Source organism: Argiope bruennichi, chromosome 3 (assembly GCF_947563725.1).
Source record: "Argiope bruennichi chromosome 3, qqArgBrue1.1, whole genome shotgun sequence".
NCBI classification, from domain to species: domain Eukaryota; kingdom Metazoa; phylum Arthropoda; class Arachnida; order Araneae; family Araneidae; genus Argiope; species Argiope bruennichi.
The window spans coordinates 21257047-21272344 of NC_079153.1; positions in this window are offsets into that span (position 1 = coordinate 21257047).

Here is a 15298-nt window from a genome sequence, read left to right on the forward strand (position 1 = left end):
CAACTCTGCTATTATTTTCGCCAGAAAATTTATCTTTTCATTTCAAGAAATATTGAATAATTTAGATTCCAAATCAATACAATTTGCTCTAAGAAATATTTTTAGCAATTCTTTTTTAATTATTTTCGGTTATTTGAAAGATAAACTTTTAAAGCTTGAAGAAAGAAAAAATATTTATCAGTAATAGTAATAATAGTAATTTATTTTCAACAACTTAGAGAATATCAATGGCTTGGCGGATTGCTAGATATTCTGCTGAAAAGATGAAATTAATTGGCTGAATTCAATAAGAGAAATAAAATTATTGCAATTAAATGTAACAATTAATAATTACAAGCATTAATTATTACAATAAAATTTTAATTGCCATAACCAGGCATTTTAATACCAACTGTTATTAAAATAGAATTCTAGCAATTAAAAAAATTAAATATCCGCATGTAAATAAATTTCACGGAGAAAGATGTTATTTGAGTTTGGGAAAGCCAACAAATAAACATTAAAATAAATTTAATTTTGAAAATATTTTAAATTTTTTAAATAAAATATTTAAAAAAATTTATAAATATGTAAAATTATTTTGAAATATTTAAAAAATATTTTTTTATTTTAAATTTATTTTTAAGTAGAATTCTATTCAATTAATGCAAGCTCAGAACTAGCACAAAAAGACTAATAGTATAATAATTAAGTGTATTAAAATTTTAAAATTATTAAAACATGAAATAAAATTAGATGACACGATAAAAAAAATTGCAGAAACTTTAAAAATCTATTTCTTAAAACGCGTAACAACAACAACAAAAAAAAGCTTTTTACACGCTTACTACTTTCACGTTTACTACGCGTGATAGTGTAGTGTTATACCTAGGGATTGCAATACCGGTATACCGGGATACCGAATACCGGTATTTCGAGCCATTTGTACAATTTCGTAATACCGGTATTCACAAGTTTAAATACCGGCTTTTCGGTATTTACTAGAAATTTTTAAAATTGTCTCCACTATATGTTCATAGTAAAATAGTATAATAGTATCATAGTAATCGCGAAACAGAGTAAAATAGTATACGTTTTTGTTTTTATATCTCCCTAACGGGCGAAATTAATTAGCTAATTAATGGCTTAATTAATTGCTTAAATCTAAATTAGGGAATCATGGATTATCCCTGAAAGAAAATATTGTAACCATAACGACTGATGGGGCAACAATTATGAAAAAAGTTTAGGAGTAATAGATGTATTATACCAAAAAAAGAAAGAACCGAAGAATCCAAATACTGTGGATATAGAAACTTCGGATTCCAATTTTGAAAAGAGTAAGAGTGAGAGTGATATTGACAATGAAGATCATGACATTGTAATTCTTGAAAAAGATATTGCTAATGAGGATGAAATGTTAACCTATCAAGAATTGCTTCCTATAATTTATAAAGTTCGAAAAATTGTTAAGATATTTAAACATTCCCCTATAACAAGGATATATTAGTAAAATATATACTAACTGAAAATAAAACAGAATATATGTTAATATTAGATTCTAAAACACGTTGGAACAATTTACTCCTAATGATGGAACGATTTTTGAAACTGAGAAATCCAATCCAAAAGCAATAATCGACTTAAACCTGTAAATTAATTTTTCAGGCAGTGTATTCGACTTAATATCCAGAACTATATCAGCTCTACTTCCAATAAAACTGACTATTGAGGTATTATGTCTGAGAGATTCTAATTTATTAACAGCTAATGCAACAATAAATTTCATGTTGCAGTCATTGAAAGAACAGTACACATCACTATCTGAAGAATTATATATTACATTAAAAAATCGCACAGAAGATAGGCATACCGAAATAGAAAATGTCTTATGGTATTTACATAATTATAATGATTTTAAAAATGGAAAAGAAGAAAAGAATCGATTTATTTTATTTGAAGATGAGGGATTTAGAGGTAAATACTTGGAAAAAGTATATTGCGCATTGCTAACAGTACCATGAACTAGCGTAGATGCCGAAAGAGAGTTTTTGACAGCTGGTAATTTTTACACAAAATTACTTTTCAGGTTTAATGACAGTACAATTGATGCATTATGTTTTTTAAGATCACATTTCAAAAATTTGTATTAGTATCACAGACTGAATAGTGATATTTACAATTTTTTGTGATTTAAATAAATAAGTTGTTCCTTTACTTTTTTATGATTCTTTTTATACTGTTATAATTTATAAGTTACAAATTATTTTTTGTGACATTTACACTCTATAATAAAACTGGCAAATAAAACAAAGAAACACCTGTGTTTTCTTTCTTTTTCTAAAATTTCTAATACCTTTATTAAAACCGGTATCCCGGTATTAAGATTTAAAAAATACCGAATACCGGTATTGAAATTTTGGTACGGTATTGCAATCCCTAGTTATACCTATCAACAATCTAACACTCTTTACTTTTCACAATTTATCATCAAAATAAAAATAATTAACTTCTTTTTTAGAGACAGAAAACTTCTTAAGAATTGCCATTTAATTCTGTATCGATTTCTCTCAACTATTGCGCATGTATTGTACCCAACTTATTTCAAGTACGAACATAAAATATACGAAAGCAATCTTAATAATCAGCAGGATCAGCTAAGAGATAATTTTTTTATTTCTACACAGCGCCATCTACTGGATAAAAATGGCGCTTCCGACATAGCAAACTCGCATGATTTCACTTGGACCCTGTAATTAGTATCCAATCAGAAGATTTATTAAATTCCCTTAAATATTCCCTTATAAATGGAATGATGAACTTGCATCTGTTCGATTCTTATTCTTACAAGAAAATTATTTTTCTTTTTGTTTATAAATAATTGTCATGAAAGTAACTCTGAATACTCATAGAAAATTCTAATTACTCTAGAAAATCTCAAAGACAAGAATAAATAACTTTTGCGCAATAACAGATTTTGCCTTCAATAATCTGAATAGAGAGAAAAGATATTGATATTTTACTACTTAAATATTTTTTAAAGTTTAATAATGGTTTTTTCCATCAATTAATTAGTTAGACAATGTCAATTAACAGCATTAACAAAAGGAAAAAATTCCAATTATAACTATAAGAGTTGAAATATCTCTAAAAAAGAATTAATTAGACAAATTATAATTTAATTTTCTATGAAATGCAAGCTTCATCCAAATATTCATATTTTTTTTAATCATATTCACTTCTATCAAATTCACTGTTATTAAAATTGAAGTACTAAAACATCCGTTGCCATTCCAAATATTAAAATGTCGGTCGATTTTCCCCCTCAAGAATGTTCTTTTTTTCTTTTATCTCTTCTCATATTTCTCGTATCTGTCTCTTGTAATCGAAAACTTGGACATACTGACAGCTCCTTGAGCCCTATCCTGATCTGTTGGATGTGACAAAAGTTCTTATATGAAGCAAAATTTCTTTTCCCTCATCATAATAGGACTAATTTTCTTTTTCAGTTCGCAGACAAAACCGCGACGTTCCGACCAATCATGTCCTCCCGTTGGATTGACGTCAGGAGCAAACTTCCCACCTGATTGGCGGGTCGTGCTCTTAGTAGGAGAATTAAATTCTTTGTGAGGGAGAGTATCTACTGTGACATAGCGAGGGATCTCGGGATTCTTCATTTCCCGTCCTGGAAAGCGATTCGTCCGCAGCTGGATCCGGATCCTTGCTCGAGGTAAAGAATTCTCCGAATTTATTGTTCGATAAAATTAGGTTTTAATGCTACGTTAATTTATAAACATTAAATTGAGTATTCCATTACAATTATTATTTCACTTGACAATATTTATTATTCTGAAAAAAAAATAACTCTGCAATTTTTTTCATTATTTTTGATCAGAAATATTAGTAATTTATATCATATATTTTGATATCAGTAATATATAATGTATGTCATATATTGTGATAATAGTAATATATAATATATTTCATATAATATGATATTAGTAATATATATATGCTGCCTCTGTGGGATTAATCCGTTATTATTAATAATAACTAATTTAAAAGACAGATTTATATTAATACTTACTTGTTATTTTTAATAATAACCAACTAATCACACTGAATTTAACAATTTATAACAAAAGAATTTAAAGGGAAAAAAGATTAAACGTAAAAATAAATAAATAAAAATTCCAAAATCTGTAAAAAACTACATTTAATTAATAAACGACTTATCACAATTGTGTAGAAAAATATTTATTTTACCTGCATATCTATTTAACTTTGCTTAAAGCAATCATACTTTTTACAAATGAGCATCTGTGCATAGTTGTTTACATTTTGGAACTTGAACAAACTAAATTGTGTTTTTTATGCGTGACGAGGTTTTGTTTAAAAATTTGATGTTTTCTTTATGATTGTTATAATTTTATATCAGCAGATTTTTTTCTTAAGGTATTTGATTTTAAAAATGATTTTTAAGACCACATATTTATTTACTAAAAAGTTTTACATAATTTTTTGTATGATTCGAGTGTTTGAAATTAAGATTGTAATTTCAATAATAACAGATGTGATCAGTAATATAGAAAACAAAAATAAATATTAAGAAATCGAAAGCTTTTTTTCCTTTCGAACATTTTTGCATTAACCTTTATTTCTACTAATAATGGTCGATGAATTCATGCGTTTGTGCGCTCTACAGGTTTGACTGCTTGGCCTATAAATACTAGACATTGAAAGTGGAAAATGCGCAGTTGGAACGATTTTTTATTTTTATTATAATTTTAATTATTTAAAAATTAAGCGAGATTTTGGCATTTTAACCGCGTTAACTTTATAAAATATTTCTACACAAAAATATTTTTTACATCATCTTAAAATTCAAATAGAAATATATCTTTCAATTATGCCAATTTTTTGTTATAAATATATTTTTTTTCTATTTTTGATCAATTTTTTAAAAATATTTTAAACATGTTTTGAACAATATATTTCACTGTTGAAGCGATATTTAACGTATTTTAATTGTTGATATATTAATATTTCATCCTGACCTTTTCCCAAATGCTGGAGATATGATGAATCAGCTTATTATTCCATGATGAGTAAGCTTTAGTACATGGCATGCTTTGAATGGAATAAAGTTTTGAAATTTTGTTGCAGTTGTAATTACAGTTTAGTTATAGAATCAATGATCAAATATGTTTAAAAAGAAGCCATTTCTATGATTTAATTTTCGATATAGACGTAGACAGAAAAAAAAAGGCATGGCACAATCAACAAAATGATGTAAGCCTTCTAATATAATATAAATTAAATGGCTATCAAGCTTTAAAATATATTGCTACGATAGCCATAAAAACAGAATTGCACAAAATATTTATATAAATTTTAGATACAATTTATCCTGGAGAACCAACTGGTTAGCAAAGGCGGTTGATCGGTTTTTAAATAAAGAGATCACGACTAATGTGTTGATCAAAAATAATTTTGATTATGTGTCATTCAACAAAACCTTTCAATATGCATCAATAAAAATCTTTCAGGAACATATATCTTGCCTTGGCCATTGAGATTCCATCTCTAATGATTTTTAATTTCGTCAATTGATGTTTTCAATCGATAAATGTCATTCGAAGGTTGCTGGTCTGACATCAATTAGAAATTATAAATATTTTCTAATCAGTGTTGTCTTTTGATAGAATTTTTTTTTTTGTTTCGTTTCTCCTCAGTTCCCAGAATTTGCTTAAAATATAGTTTTCTTATAAAATTATATGTTTCACAAAAAAATTAATATATTCACCAAACCGAGCGGTAAAGTACTTGTAAATAAAAGCAACAAATGAAATTTTCATTCAACTTGAGTATCAACGGTTTTCATTAGGAAAAGTTTAGATGTATATTTTTTTAAGAAATAAAACAGCACGTTGAAGGATATTATGAGCAAAACCGGATTTAAATATGTGATGCCTGTAGGCAGAACACATTATATATTCCTTCTTGTACGAACTGGCCAATTTAGAAACATACTTGGTACGTTTTAAGGATTTAATTCAAGTTAATCATTTATATTTCATTAACTTTGTGCCAATGTAATCGTTTTTATTTATCTTTTACGACTCCAAACTTCTCCATGCCCACTTCTGAATAAAATGTTCGATGAGTATGATTATTATAATAAAGAAGTGACTTCTTATTAAACGAATCAATTATAATATTAAATATTATGGAAAAATAACTGCGGTTATCAGAAAATTGTTTTAATATCAGTCGAACTGTTGCAAATTATTCATCTTCAAATTTCAAAGCAAAAGGATTCATCCAGATTCTAATCAACAATTTTATTAGCAGCTCTCATCTTCACAGCCCGACATAAAAATGGAATTATTTATTTCTCCGTTCTCATCTCGTGTTTGAATTCCTGGCATATGCTTAAATGTATGCACGCGCGTGGAGAAATCGGTTTCCCCATAATATTATACTAATATTTTATCATTCATAGAATTTCTGCTTATTACTTGTCTATGCTTATTTATTTGCAACTAGAATAATAAAAAGGGATTTTTAATCAACTTGGTTGCGACCTCCTCTCAGCCTATTGGTTCTAGGCAGCTGCCTATTTGGAAATTTACTATTGATAATGCAGTTAGACGGGAAAGAGACTGTGAAGATATCCGACGAATTTATTTCATTAAGTAAAGAGACGTCAACGCAGCCACATTTATTATAATTTGGTTGTTTCACAAGCGATTTAGTCTATTATCTGGCCTATAAAGTGTTGCGTTTTGTACGTAACTTATCGTCCTGTTGACAGAAAGCTTGCCACTTTTCAGATAAATAACCATATTCCTGTTCAGTAAATCTTACAGTATTTCATAAACCTATTTCAAACAAATGTTTCGAAAAGTCACCCTGGCCGCTGGGGCCCTCTTGCCTTCGGTACCGAAGGACTGGCGGTTCGAAACATTATTTCATCGAAGAGCCGCCATGTAAGCTGGTTTGGTTGCCGTTCAATCCGTTGGGGCGAAATATTCTCCCGCTGATGTGGTGCGGATGTTTAGAGAGTATTTGCTAGTTCAGGTATCGTCCTCGTCATCTGACTGCATTCCGAAACTGCGAGGTCCATCTCAAAATAGCTTTAATGTTGCTTTAAAACGGGACGTTAATCTACCTGAATTAAACAGGATGTAAGCCAAAACTGGATGGCCTGATAATAAGATCATGGCTTCGTGGCCGGAGGTTTCCAAGTTTGAAACCCGCTTCCACCAAAGAACTGCGTGTCTCGTAATGGATATAAGCGGGTCTGATGCACGCTAAATTCTGTGGGGACAAATGTTCTCTTGCTGTAACGTCGCGGTAGCTTTCAAAGCGGATGCCAGATTCGGTGTCATCATCTCACCAAGGTTTAATTTATGAAGTTCATTCAAAAATGGCCCCGTGCTGCTCCAAAACAGAACGAAACTATAACATAAACAGTTTTTGAAAATTTAAAAAAAAAATTAAGGACGAGTCTCTTTTAAGAATTAATTTTTAACACTATATTTAAATGTTGTAGGATTTGAAACATCATTATTTTAGAAAATAATGTGAATATTGTTTCTATTTGTTTTGTATCTGTCTAAAGCATTTGGTTACGGGTTAAATAATTAGAAATTTTTTAAAATAGGATCCTCAACGAGAAACCAGACAGATTGATTTTTTTTATTTTGATTAGTTGAAAGTCAAGACGTGCAAATGAAGAAAAACATTTTATTCAATCAAATATTTTTTCTTTCTTATCCTTTAGAATTCTTTATGCGTGAGACAATGAAATGCTTGTTTTGAAAGGCTACTTGTTTAAATTTTGGATTTGTAATTTAATTTTATGATATTTTTAATAAATTATTCCATTTAATTAAATTTTAATTTTCTTTATTTAAGGTTCTTCCATGTTTGCTCTTAGAAATTGATAATATAATTAAATCTTGTTATTTATTGAATGGAATTATTTGCTTTAACTATTTGTAATTTAAATGAGACGTTGGGATTTAATTAGAGATGAAGTAATTTTAAACACATTAGCTAATTTTCATAATGTTTGATTTTTATAAATTAAATTGAATCGATTGAGAACGAACTTTTAATAGTTAGCACTTTACAGAACAATCTTTATAATCAAAATAACATATCAATATTTATTTTTTTGTTAAAAGTTTCGATTTTGCGAAAAATACTTCAGACGATTCTTTTAGATGTTCTTACATAAATAATGTAGAAATAAACAGGTTGTTTTTATCATTGGTTGAAAAAGGAACGACAACATGTATTGCGAAAAAAGACAGGGTCTTTAACTGGAATCCGGCGCATTGAACATTTATAAAGAAATCGAAACAGAAAAAGGAAATAGCCGAGTACAGGAACGGAGTTCTGGTCCTTTTCATTTCTTAACTGTAAACAAACTATTTTTTTTTTCACAAAGCTTTTTCTTTAAGCTTTTGTGTGGAAACATTTCTTTTCCAAAAACGCGTACGAAGACATTCTTTTCAAGCGTCTTTTTTCTCTAATCCAAAAATCTGTCGGTAGTACACAACGTAAGCACCCTTTTTACTGATAATAATCCTTACGTCATAACTCTCCATTGCGTCATAAATAAAGGTTGACCCGAAATTGACGCAAGATTTGAATTTGCCACCATTTCTGCAGTAAAGTGTTGGTAATTCTATTTAAAAAAATATTTGACAGCTAATAGTTTAAGGTAAGTAAAAATAGAGCGTTACACGATAAAACAATCATTATTGAACAATATTTAGAAAATAATGAAAGTCTGGTGGGCACAATTCAAAAATTTTAGAATTGCCCCTCTAGATCGTGCGATTTAACACCATAGGATTTCTTTTTATGGGGTTATTTGAAAATAAAGGTCTATGCCAATAAGCTTACAAGCACTCGTGCATTGAAGGATGAAATTCGAACATGCATCAACAAAATCAGTCACATTTAAGTAAAATGGTCATGGAAAAGTGTGACATGTGCATAAGTTCCAGCAAAGCCATGCAGAACATTTGCCCTATGTCTTATTCCATACATAATTCTATCCTGTGTACTTTACGATTCAATAAAAACATAGCAATTAAAAGGAAAAAACTGTGTTTTTTATTCAATTCAAATGTTGCGTTTGCACGTTGTTCTATCGCAGCGGTTCTTAACCTATGGGTCGCGACCCAAAATTGGGTCGCGAAGCATATTTCTTGGGTCGTGCTGAGTCGAACCAAAAAAGTTAGTAATACAACAAATTTCAGACATTTTAGAAATGACGACTTGAATCAATATCAACAATCGAAACTGAATGTGAACTAACTGAAAAAATTACATGTTTTAAAAATAAACTCAAATTATGGAGAAATAAGGTTGAAATAAAGAAACTTGCTTCATTCCCGACTCTTAATTTACTTGTTGAAGACAATAATATTGATATCACAGATTTTGAAATACAGAAAATTATTATTAATCATTTAGAAAAACTAATAGCAGACTTTGATCGATATTTCCCTGCAGACGATGTTTTCAAATATAATTGGGTTCGAATGCCATTTAATTTTGATGTAAGTGATTTGCATGAGGAATTTGTTAATATTAATCAATTTCAAGAGCAATTAATAGAAATACAAAGTGACCAAGCACTTCGATACAATTTCTACAAAAACACTGAATCTTTATGTGCTTTCTGGTTAAAATTAAAAACCGAAAAGCCAATAATTGTTAAAGAAGCCCTAAAAGTATTATTGCCCTTTGCAACAACATATATGTGTGAGGCTGGTTTTTCGGCTCTGTGTGTAATCAAAAACAATTACCGGAACAAGTTAAATCCTGAAATAGATACAAGGTGCTCCTTGACAAGCATTCAACCGAGGTTTGAAGATCTTTCAAAATGTATTCAAGCACAAGGTTCTCATTAAAACTGTATGGCTTGCATTTAAAATTTAAAAGACTTAACATATGCATTGATATTTCTTTCTTTTTTTTAGGAATAAGTTAAAATGTCAATTATTTTCAAAAAGTTATAAATATATTTTAATTTGGTCAATAAAAATTATTAAAAACACTTGATTATTAATTAAATTTTCCTTGGATTGAAAAGTACTTTTGTTTATCTTTATTATTAAAAAAATAAATAAAAAAATTGTGAGTTAAAAAAATTTTCATCGTAGGATTGAAGATTTTTTAAAAATACGATCTAAAATAAAGCAATGAAAAAATTTTAACTTTTTTTTGGGTCGCGACATGAGCATATTTCTCAAATTTGGGTAGCGGCTTAAAAAGGTTAAGAACCACTGTTCTATCGTGTAATGCTTCCATTTTTAGTAAACCTAAACTGTCAGCTGTCAAAGGGTTTCTTATAGGGTTGCCAACACTTTACTGCACGAAGGGTGGTATATTCAAATTTTGAGCTTATTTTGGGACGTCCTTTATTAATACAAACAGAGCGTTGCTTGTGATATGATGAATGCTAGTGCAATTAAAATCTCAATAACATAAATTAAAATAAAGTTATAAAAATGAAATCAAAACGATCAAATATAACAATTTTTAATCATAGACCAAGAAAAGCCGAAAAAATGCAGAAGACATGTTAAAGGATAATGTATGAGATAGAGAGATATTAAAATCAGGAAGTTGCTTGTAAAAATTGTTTTTAAAACTTAAATTCCGTAAAAATAATCGTTACGATTTTTCAAAGCCTTAATTCTGATTTCTCCTTTCCAAGTCAGGACAGAAGAGACATGTGACACATTGAGTCAGTAATCGTCGAGCGAAAAAGGAATATTTATCAACGAATAAAATCTTTAACAAGGCACAATTATTTAGGAATACAATTAATTAAAAAAAATGAAAATAGTACTTCGACAGTTCGTGCTGTAAATTAGAGCAGGAGTGTTAAATTCGTGGTCTAGAAAAATCATGATATATAACAAAATTCTTAATAAATTTTTTATTCTAATTTTTAAAAATTTCTAGCAAGTTCTAAAATTATATAAAATTTTTAGTGATGGTTCACAATTATCTCCACAACATAAATTTTTAAAGCTCAGAAATTAATTTTAAATATTACTTGAAAATTTCAAACTTTTGAAAAAAAAAACATTTTCCTTTCTTATCCTTGAAATATAGTTCCTAATTGTATTGTTATGAATTTCTAATATTGTTTCCCTACCTATTGTAAGGAAAATAGTTTTACAGATATAATAACAGTCTCTGAATGGAAGGGGGTCAATAAACCCTGACTTTGGCGTCGAATTTGGCGACGAATTGTACAAAATGAATCCCCGACTATTCAAAGGCGTCTTCTCTGCCACAGAATCTATTAAACTACTGAGACAGAGCTGAAAGGAGTCAGCAATTAGTAGTCAGTCAGTCATATGGAAAGACATAAGTCATTTAGTGAAATCTCTCACTGGCATGTACTCTCTGAACAGTTTGTGCTGCTGAGGCTGTTTATTATTCAGTAGCTGCTCGCATGCTGTTGTTTACTGCAAGTAGTATTTTTGTATACTCTTCGGTTCTGTTTTACTATTGTTCATATTCCTCCAGAGAGGGGCACCTCGAAATAAGGATGAGAAACTTCCGGCATGGTGGTTGGTTCTCGTCACCCTAGAGGGTACGCGAAAAAGTGAGCGCCTGTCTCCTCCCATTGATGGCGGGACGTTCTTCCTTAGGAAAAAGTTGTATCGTGGCCAGCTATGGCTTTTAGGATTCAACCACATGTTCCGCTAGTATTGCTGTTGCGGCGGTTCGGTCATTCAGTAATTTTATCTGTGTGCCTTTGGGCAAGTCGAAGAGTCAGTGAATTGACTACTATTGTGTATGTCAACACCGGGGGCATCTCAGATATGAGGAAAGCTTTCATCATGGTGCTTGACTTTCGCCACCCAGGTGGTTACAGAAATGGTGTGGGGTCGACTACCCTCTATCAATGACGGGTTGTTCTTCGTGAAGAAAAGATTGAAACATGGCCGGTGATGACCCTTAGGACTCAACCTTAGCCCCCACCAATGCTGCCGCTGCGGTCCGGCCATTCAGATTTTATCTGTGTGCCTCTGGGCAGGTCAAAGTAGTCAACGTGTGATTACTACTATACATTTATATTTTCATGTAGAATAAAGCTTCCTTATCTTTTACTGAACCTGTTAAGTTTTTTTTTCGCCATACGTCTTCATTTTTCCATAACAGTATGTAATTGAAAGAAATTGATATCTAATATTGTCCACATATAAAGAATAATTTAATGAGTTTGAGGTAGCTGTATTTTATAAATGATAACGAGCAAAGTTTGAGAAGTGCTCGGTGTAAGAAATTATCTACATGTTTTAAAAACACTTGTCAGTGATAGCAATTATTTTCATACACAAAAAGGAAATTAATCTCGACCGATTATGATTGATATAAAACTACAATAAAACTCAATTTCTGTAGTCTCCAACTCATCCCTAGATAACATAATGGCAAGAAAAATAAAGGCAGAAACTCTATTTTTTGTGTTTCCTTAAATTATTTTATTTTTATGTTCTTATGTTTTTTGTTTTTCTTCCCATTTCGCTCACATTCATGAAGCCACGCGCAGCGTTGTACGAGTACTGCTAATTAAAAGTGTATATGAAGAGGGTACATTAGATCATGAATTACGAAGAATTAAAATCAAAAAGCCTAAATGATTCATCACTTTGTTTTAAAAACGTATTGAAATTTTCCACGCGATTCTTTTAAAAGTAAAACAAGTAATATATATATATATATATATATATATATATATATATATATATATATATATATATATATATATATATATATATATATATATATATATATATATAATCAATTCCTACTTAGGTCAACAAAAAAAAGGTTATTTTAGTTACTTTTTATTAAATAATTACAATTAATATCAATATGTATATACATAAGTTTTATATATTACTTTTATATTACTTATTAAAATTTTTTACTTGGCGACCATTTGTCGACTCTAATCTAAGTTTAATTAATAAATTAATATTTGAAATGACATAATGATTGAAGAATTACGCTAAGTAATATATAAAAATTTTTAATTGAATTCCTACTTATTTTCTTATATTATTTATATATATCTTATATTATTTATGATCGGGTGTCGCGCCAGTAATCTCAGAGCTTGGCGATCGTTTGGCGACATGCGATGGATTTGGCAACTTTGGCGACCAAATAGATATTACTGGACAAATTTAATTAAGGAATTAATATTTGAAAAACAACTGTATTAACATCAAGTGTCATCCACTACAAGTTTTAAAAAATGTATTTGAATTGGAGTGGATGAATAAAAAGTATTTTATTAACGATTGAAAATTTGAACAAGATATATATATATATATATATATATATATATATATATATATATATATATATATATATATATATATATATATATATATATATATATATATATATATATATATATAACTAATAGTAGAAATTGAAAAATGAAAAGAAGTTCAAAAAAGTATATTAATGAAATATTTTGCATAAAACATTACTCTTTGAGATCGATAAATTTAGGGTGTGGTACACCAAGTTCTTCAGGTGAATTTTGAGAACTATGTATTCTGCATCTCAATAGTTCATTTCAGGTTCTCGAGTTCCGTGCAATTGCCGTGTGTGGTTACTTTGGCGAGATAAAATAAGAGATACGATAAGTAAGAAATTTTTTCCACCTATTGGCAGGAAAATTACCATTTTAGTAGTGTAGTTCAGTAAATATTTTTTTTAAACTTCCGGGTGTGGTGTCCTCGAAATATTCTCGCATATTCTTCAGTAAAAATCTCATTCTCCTCCCTCCAAATCAAATTGCTTATCTTGAATCCCTGGAATGGCATTGATAAACAACGCTTACAAAATACAGGTGTGAGTAGTATTTTCCTTGTATCTATTGACTGTATTTTAAAAGCCTTTTTTTTCCTACTGATTGAAGCTAGAATTTGACCCGGAACTTTATAGTCACAAGATTACATACAGAATTTCACTGATTTAAACCATCGTATTTGAGATAGTGCAGATTGAGGGACGATCAACTTTTTGATTGATTTGGTTGAAAATTTAATAGGAATCTACTTTTATCGATTAAAGCTATGCGTCAAGTTTTATCTATCTAGCATTTTTATGTTTTGTAGTTATCGAGTTCACTTGTTCTCGAACAGCTAGACTGACAGACTTGTTTTGAATGATAAAAATTTGATTTAAAAAAAACTGCAAATTTATTCTAACGTCCATTACCAAATTTCATCCGTCTAGCTAAAAGTGGTTTTGAGTTATTATGTTCACAGATAGAGAGATATAATTCCAAAAAAAAATGTGTTTTTCCAACTCAGGGAGTTCTAAAACGTGGAAATTCGAATTTGTGATGATTAAAATACTTTCTCTACACTTCATATACGAGAAATTAAAACTTTTTCAACCTTGTTCATATTGATCATTCAAATCCAAATAAAAAATATTTTCGATATTTTTCGGAATATTTACAGCATTGGGAAGAAAAATGAAACTTAAAGGCATTTTATTTATAAAATTCATTGAAAATATCGGGAACAAAATAAAAACCTATAAAAAATATCTGGCTAAATTTAAAATAATTCACTACTGCTTAGTTAGATATTGAAATCTGTGACTTTCATATAAGATATAATTAAAACTAAACGAAATAATCATTTTTTAATGATTCTTATAATTCTTTATGCGTTTTATTGCAATTTATTATTATAATTATTTCATTTATTATTATGCCAATTCAATTATTATCAATTTATTATTTATTTTTTCAATTAAGCTAAAATCTCTTAAAATAACCAATTTCTAATGCCTTTATCCGTCTCAGATTAAAATGAAATAAAATTAATTATTTGTGAAAGACGTGAGAAAAATTAATATCCTTTATGTATATCATCCGTTTAAATGTTATTTGAACACTCATAATAATTAATAATCGCAATTAAAATTCACTGCTTAACACAAAAACTGTATTTGCGAACATCAAAAAAATTTTGTATTTAATTCATCTCGATTGAAAGGCGTTTCTGACATTAACAGCGATAAATTACCATTCTGAAATTCCAAAATTAATATCTTTCGCGTTTTTAATTAAAATTCAATGCATTATAAAAGGAAATTGTCATCCTATCAAAAGGATTACTAATTCATATGATAACATTTTAATTACTCCTTTCTGTGAATTGCGCATTTAATCACGTTCTTGTTGATAAACTGCATGCAGTCATGCAATCGAGAATTGTATAGATCGGATTCATTA